The 7500-nt window shown below is 44.7% G+C and overlaps 1 protein-coding gene across 1 annotated transcript in view; it reads left to right on the top strand.

The window, feature by feature from the left end:
• LOC135219440 (trifunctional enzyme subunit beta, mitochondrial-like) overlaps window positions 1–7500 on the top strand; it is a 229820-nt gene that overhangs the window by 92842 nt on the left and 129478 nt on the right. The gene's annotated exons all lie outside the window — the stretch shown is intronic.

The following is a 7500-nucleotide window of genomic DNA, read 5'->3' on the forward strand; positions in this document are numbered from 1 at the left end:
CGGAACATTCCAGGCGCGCGGAACCTTCCGCACAAGAGAAACTTTACAAGCGCAAAGAACTTTCCACCAAAGCGGAACGTTCCAGAACATGCGGATTCTTCCAGGCTGGGGTCTCCTTCCAACAGTTCTTCTCCTCGGAAACGATCTTCCTTTCGGGACTTCAGAAATCGGAAAGATCTGTTGTATCGTGCAAGAGAATAGAAAAGACTTCTAGTTCTCTTCCAAAGGAACAGAGAGAGTCTTTTTCCGCCAGTCTTTCACCGAATAGGGGCTCTTCTACTTCAGTACGTGAGTGACCTACAAAGGGGCAAGATGTCGCACAGGACGGCCGTCGCTTTTGTCAGGATGATTAATTATTCTGAGAGAAAGCCCTTCTCCAATATTCAGAAGACTGCTGTAACAGGCAGTTCCTCTCAACGTGGATTCTCTCCTTCATTCTTACTCATCGGCGTTAGGAATGACAGCGGAAGGGAACATCAATTTTTCCTTTCGTAAACCCTAGATCTGAACTGGAATCCTGTCCCTTCCGCGATTTCTTTGGAAATCATGAAGACTTATCGAGTGCCTGGATTAAATTCCCTATACTCTTTGTATCTTAATGGGTTAGTTCTCATTCACAAAGATCTCAATACTTAGCATATAGCTCTCTTGGACAAGATTCGGAGGAGCTCTCATTCATTGATTAGAGGCTCTTCCAAGTATTAGACGCGTAGAATATGTCCTTTTAGTCTTATGTCCAAGAGATTAGAAAGCTTAAGAGATTCTCTCAATCCTCGTTCTCACTTGGGATCTCCTTTGGATAATACTAGTTCGTTCTATTGATGAAAAGAACGAAGATAGTAAAATTTTCCATTCTCTCCTTGCCTCGGCAAGGAAAGAATGGAGTAGAGAATTTTCTGTATAGGGAATACTGTATGGTCGAGTCATATGCGCATACCGTAATTACTCTATGGTTGCCAACTGAATTCCCTGTGTCCTTCCAGGGATTTCCTAGGTAAGGATTACACTTAAAGAGTTTCTTATGACAACACCGACTCGGCTTCTGTATTTAAAGAAGGATGTTTCGCTTAAATATGCATTACTATTGGATACTTCCTTAAGCTCGAGAATTTTTTTACCATATTCCTTCATTGAATGGAATAACTGGCAACTCGGGAAGAATGTACTGAGACAGTGAGAGAAGACTGCGGTCTCGTCTGTGTGTAAGCCAATACAGTACCATCTGGTTCTCGGTCTTGGTCGGTTGGTTACATCTCTCTCTCCTTCGGCATTGACTGACTGTATGTTTCTCTCCCTTACAATCACAGACTTAGCCTCGAATTGAGGGGATTTGTAGGCAAGCATGAATAACATTGTCTGAGTTTTTGCTAAGAAGCTTTCAATAGAAAGATCTCTTACAACCTTTCAATGCTGTTTACCGCAATGTAACAGAATTATAGATTATTCTACCGAGGTAGAGCACTATATTATATAATGCTTTCATGCCTACGAAAGCATAGCCTTATTAGAGAACGGAGCATGCTCAGTGAGGAGATGGATGAGTCTAATGGGAACCGTTTTCTTCGTGGCAGAAGTTTGTTTCCCTGAATGGACTGTATTACGACTATAGAGTTTTTTCCTACCAAGAAACGGAAATAACATATAAGATGGCGCCGGGTACCATGACAGAGGTACAGATGTTCTGGCACATAGTCTAAAAGAATTGCAAGCATTTTAGTGGACTTGATATTTTCTCGATATAGCGAGTTGTTAACCAAAGGGTTCAGTAGCCTCTCTGACAGCAGGCTAAGTAAAGTCACGATTCGTTCCTGATTTCGTTCCCCGTCTGTTGAAAGGGGGTTCGATCCCAGGGAAGGACGAAAGGATTTTTTAAATCAATTAGGCCAATTCCACAGCTCTCTCATATCTCAAGGAGAATCGGGAATCTCTTTTTCGCCACTGTTTGCATTAACAAGAGAGAACCTGTTTGGAACACAGACACGGAACGTAACGATCCTTAAGAGGTTCGCTGCACAAGGTTGCACGTCCGTGAGAATCTTTTCGATAATAACTATTTACGTCTGTCTACCCTTAGTTGGAAAGAGAGTTATGGAAACTTGCGGTACGTCTTCCTCATACATCTCTTCGCAATGTTGAAGACGAAGAAGCTTCCTCTAGAATGCTTCCTTATTCTCAAACCAAGAAAGGTAGCAATATACGCCATCCAGTTTGAAAGGGGAATAAACATTAGTCTTTTGTCCCCTATATATATATAAATTCTTAACAGATATTTTAAGATATTTAATGGAGTCAGAGGAAGAGAGGATGATTCTTTTCGCCCCATGTTAGCCTTCGAGAGGTTGGATTCACGGAGGTTACGTTCTTCTCACAGCATGTTTCGGAAGGCTTTTCCAAGAGTCTGGATATTCTATAAGTATCTATTATAAATGGACCTTAACAACCTCTCCACTCTGAGTCTGTGTACGTGCAGACTGACCGGAAGTGGACATGAATGAGAGGATTTTTCAAGGTAAATGACATGAGTCATAGCCAAGAAATAGAATTGCTGCAGATCGTGGTAGATGGAATGAGGAAACTGGCCTCTCCCAATACCTCTGTGAACCTCATAGCGGTTTTTTCTTCCCTTTCAGAGGGAGGAATCACCTCTGTATATATCTGCTATCAAAGAACGCAGTAAAAGGCTATACTCTGTCTCTACAAGGGGAATTAGAGATAGCAGAGGATTAAGATCTTCGGATCTTTATACGATACCTCAATACGACAAGAGTAGGATATCATGTACTTCGAATGGGATCTTTTCGTGGCCACAGATTCCATGTTCCGACAAGATGGAACTGCTCCTCATCAAACTTCTTTAAGAAATTTTATGAAGGAATTCTTTGTTTCTCTGGGCCCTAAACTACCAAGAAGACAAGTGAATTTTTTGTGCATTGGAATCTCGCATAGTATGTCTGGCAAAAGAACTAAAACCCTCTATTCCTGACTCGACGCTTTCAGATAGTTTTCTCGTTGTCCAGACAGGGTACTTACATTTTCATCTACAGAAGAAGAGATGGTTTAAACGTTTGCCTACAGAGTCTTTGGGGTGCGATGAGCGCTCGAAATGCTTTCCAGAAGGTATTCAGAGGGATATAATAAAAGCTAAGAAATCAGGGGTCCGCCCAATTTCAGCTCAGTCTCTCCTTCGACTTCCAGGCTCCTTCCCTTCCTTCGGGCAAGGAGAGGGAAGATTCTGCAACGAGAAACTTCATCAACATTTAAGAAGAGATCTTGTTAGCAACGGAAGTACTCATGAAGGATCCTCCTCGGAGGAAGACTCTTCTCTCTCGTACTGTTAGATATCCTATCGTCTACTGGATGGAGCTGACTACAATCACCTCCCCTGGCTAGAGGCCAAAAGCTCAAAGTGGAAGAATTTCTTCCACCCTTCTCTAGTCTCCTGATAAACTATTGTGGTTGTTCAGGACTTTCGGACAAAGTAGCGCCAGCCAGGCGCAAAATGCCTAAACAGGCGAGAAAACGCCAGAGGCAGACAGTTCGAAGGAACACTGTCATTGTCTGATGCGGAGAAGGAGAGGGCCTCCAACCTGGCGCAATTGCGCCAGAGGCGAACAAATCAGACGGATAAGAGTGTCCGAGATGGACATCGCCAGGCAGCCTCAAGACTCTACCAAGCTTGAAGCTCCAGCAAGTGGGGAGGAGCCAGCCAGGCGCAAGGCACCAAATAAGTGCTAGCCTAGCACAGGGCGCCAGAAGCGCCAGCCTGGCGCAATGCGCCAAAAGCTCCATAAGAACTAGCATGGCGCAATGCGCCAGAAGAGCTAGAAGCGCCAGACAGGCGCGAGGAGCCAGCCAGGCGCGGGGCGCCAGACAGGCTTCAGGCTTCATCCAGAAGAGATCCATGTCAAAGAACACCTTAGTCTTCTTTGAGACAAGTGTGATCTCTAAAGCACTTCATAAGTGACTTGATGATTCCTTCAAACATCTGAGAATTGAAGCGCATGAAGTGCGAGCTTTTGCGAATTCTTGTTCTTTCCATAACAATATGTCATAAAGGACATATTAGCTGTAAAATACGGGAGATGCAACTCTGCGTTTACTTCCCATTACACAAAGGATGTCAAGTTAACCTAAGAGAAATCCTTCTCTCTTGGTTTATACGTGTCCGCGGATACGTTCCTGGGAGAGGGAGCCGACACTGATCCTTAACTAGTGAGTTAATTTTATTTAACGTAGTGTGTTTTCTTGGGGTTGTTTGAAAGGAGTTGGAGGATATAACTTTTCAAATTAAGCACTAACCCTCGTGTTAGGATCAGGTGTATTGTCATATAAGTGGATAAGACCCCATTGACAAAGACCATTAGGTTCTGTCGTGTAAGTGGATAAGACCCCACTGACAGACCTACAAGAACTCTTAGCCATAGGTCACATCCTCGCTGAGGCTCTTGAGACGGAGTAGACTCCTAAGCAATAGCTAGGTAGTCAACCCTCCGTCGAAACAGATAGGAACCAAGGTTTTATTTATTTATTACCTTCAACGTATGTTGTTTACCTGTCTACTCAGTATTTAGCTGTCTCTTACCCACCACCGAGGGTGCCAATCAGCTAAGTATATATCTGGCAGGTAAGTTGAATGTATAAAAATGATATTGTTATGATACAATAAAGTTTTATACATACTTACCTGCAGATATATACGATTAATGGCCCACCCAGCCTCCCCGCAGGAGACAGGTGGTAGAGAGAAAAATTCTGATAGAAAACGGGAATGGTTCCTATTCCTGCCACCCAGCGGCAGGACGGTAGATCACCTGACCTACCTGTAGCGTGTGCCGCGAAATTTGAATTTCTGTCTAAAGCTAAGTATATATCTGCAGGTAAGTATGTATAAAACTTTGTATCATAACAATATCATTTTTTGGTTCCGAAAAGTTCAGGAGGTTGGAGGCCGGTGCTGGACGTGAGCGCCCTGAACGTGTTCGTAGCAAAGAGGAAGTTCACGATGGAAACGACATCCTCGGTATTAGCAGCCCTTCGTCCAGGGGACTGGATGGTATCCCTGGACCTTCAGGATGCCTATTTCCATGTGCCCATTCACCCGTCTTCCAGAAAATACCTCAGATTTATGGTTCAAGGGAGAATATTTCAGTTTTGGGCCCTCTGCTTCGGACTTTCAACAGCCCCGCAGGTATTTACAGCTCTGATGAAGAATGTGGCACACTGGCTTCATCTCGAAGGGGTTCGATTATCCTTGTATCTAGACGATTGGCTGATACGGGCCCAGTCGCAAGTCCGCTGTCTGGAGGACTTAATTTTGACCTTGAAGTTACACAATCCTTAGGACTATTAATAAACCTCGAGAAATCCCAGATGATTCCCCAGCAGAACATCGTTTATCTGGGGATTCGGATGGATTCTCGGGGGTTTTCATGCGTTTCCGTCACAGGAAAGAGAAAACCGCTGCTTGGAGGAAAGAGAAAACCGCTGCTTGGAGAAAGTAGCAACCTTCATAGAGAAAGAACAATGTTCTGCGAGGGAATGGTTGAGTCTTCTGGGGACCCTTTCCTCGTTGGAACAGTTCATTTCTCTAGGAAGGCTTCATCTAAGGCCTCTACAATTCTACCTCAAAGAACATTGGGATCAGAAGTCCCAAAATCTGTCCGATTCCTTCCTGATTTCAAGGAAAATAAAGGAGGACCTTCGTTGGTGGATAAATCCTTGCAGACTCAACGAAGGAGTATCTCTGCATGTGCCGAGCCCTCGGCTAGTGTTATTTTCCGACGCCTCAGAATCGGGGTTGGGAGCCACTCTGGGTACGAGAGAAGTGTCAGGCACCGGAGAGGAGAACAGGTGTCCTGGCACATCAACTTAAAGGAATTGGCGGCGATTCACCTGTCACTCATACACTTCGAGGCTCAGATCTCAGGCGCAGTCCTGCAGATCAATTCGGACAACACGACGGCCTTAGCTTACATCAAGAAGCAAGGAGGAACTCACTCGTTCACCCTTTACGAAAAAGCAAGAGAATTACTGCTTTGGGCAGAAGAGCGAAAGATCACTCTCCTCACAAGATGTATACAAGGAGAGAAGAACGTGAGGGCTGACCTGAGCAGGAAGGACCAAGTGCTGCCTACAGAGTGGACCTTACATCCAGAGGTCTGCAACAGACTTTGGAACCTCTGGGGGAGACCAAATATAGATCTGTTCGCCACACATTGGAACAACAGGCTGGAAAATTACTACTCCCCGATCTCCGATCCAAGGGCGGTTTCGGTAGATGGTCTCCTTCTCAATTGGTCCGGAATAGACGGATATGCCTTCCCACCATTCAAGATAATCTCAGAAGTGGTGAGAAAATTTGCAGCAGCATAGGGAGCCAATTGACCCTCATCGCCCCGTTCTGGCCGGCGCAAAACTGGTACACAGAGGTACTGGGATGGATCGTAGACTTTCCGAGATCGCTCCCAAACAGGAGCGATCTTCTCAAACAACCCCACTTCGACAGATATCATAAAAACCCCCCCGCTCTCGCTCTGACTTCCTTCAGACTATCGAAGGACTTGTCAGAGCGAGAGGGTTTTCTCGAGGAGTTGCGAAAGCTATCGCAAGGGCAAGGAGGCCATCTACTATTCGAGTCTACCAGTCGAAGTGGGAGGTGTTTCACAGATGGAGCAGAGCCCAGAAAATATCCTCTTCCAGTATAGCCGATTTCCTCCTTTACTTGAAGGAGAAAGGTAATCTAGCAGTCTCCATGATTAAAGGCTATAAGAGTATGCTTTCTTCAGTCTTCAGACATAGAGGCCTTAACATCGCAGAAGACAAAGATCTGCATGATTTGATTAGATCTTTCGAGACGTCGAAGACTAAGAACATTAGAGCACCCAGTTGGAACCTAGATGTGGTCCTAAAGTACTTGATGACCCCCAAATTTGAACCTCCACGTAATGCTACGTTTAGAGATTTAACTAGGAAGTCGTTATTCCTGGTCACTTTAGCCTCAGCCAAGAGGGTAAGCTAACTACAAGCATTGGAACATAATGTTGGCTTCAGGAACGACTCCGCTTTCTGTTCCTTCAAGCCTCTTTTTCTAGCGAAGAACGAGAACCCTTCAAAACCTTGGCCTAGGACCTTCGAGGTTAAAGGACTATCGTCTCTAACGGGAACAGAACAAGAAAGGGTTCTTTGTCCAGTTGGAAGCCTTAAGTTTTACTTGGAGAGGAAGAACAAACTGAAAGGTAGTAGGGAAAGCTTATGGTGCTCAGTTAGAGATCCCAAAAGACATATCTCTAAAAATGCTCAGGCGTTCTTCATCAAAGAAGCCCATTTAGCATGTAAAGAAGAACACCTGGACCTCCTTAGAGTAAAAGCTTACGAGGTAAGAGCCGTCACTACCTCGTTAGCATTCCACAAGAACTTGTCTATACACTCTCGTCGAATCGACATTTTGGAGATGCAATTCAGTCTTTGCATCACATTATTTGAGAGACATTCAAGTTACGT

This window comes from Macrobrachium nipponense, chromosome 1 (genome assembly GCF_015104395.2).
Source record: "Macrobrachium nipponense isolate FS-2020 chromosome 1, ASM1510439v2, whole genome shotgun sequence".
NCBI lineage: Eukaryota > Metazoa > Arthropoda > Malacostraca > Decapoda > Palaemonidae > Macrobrachium > Macrobrachium nipponense.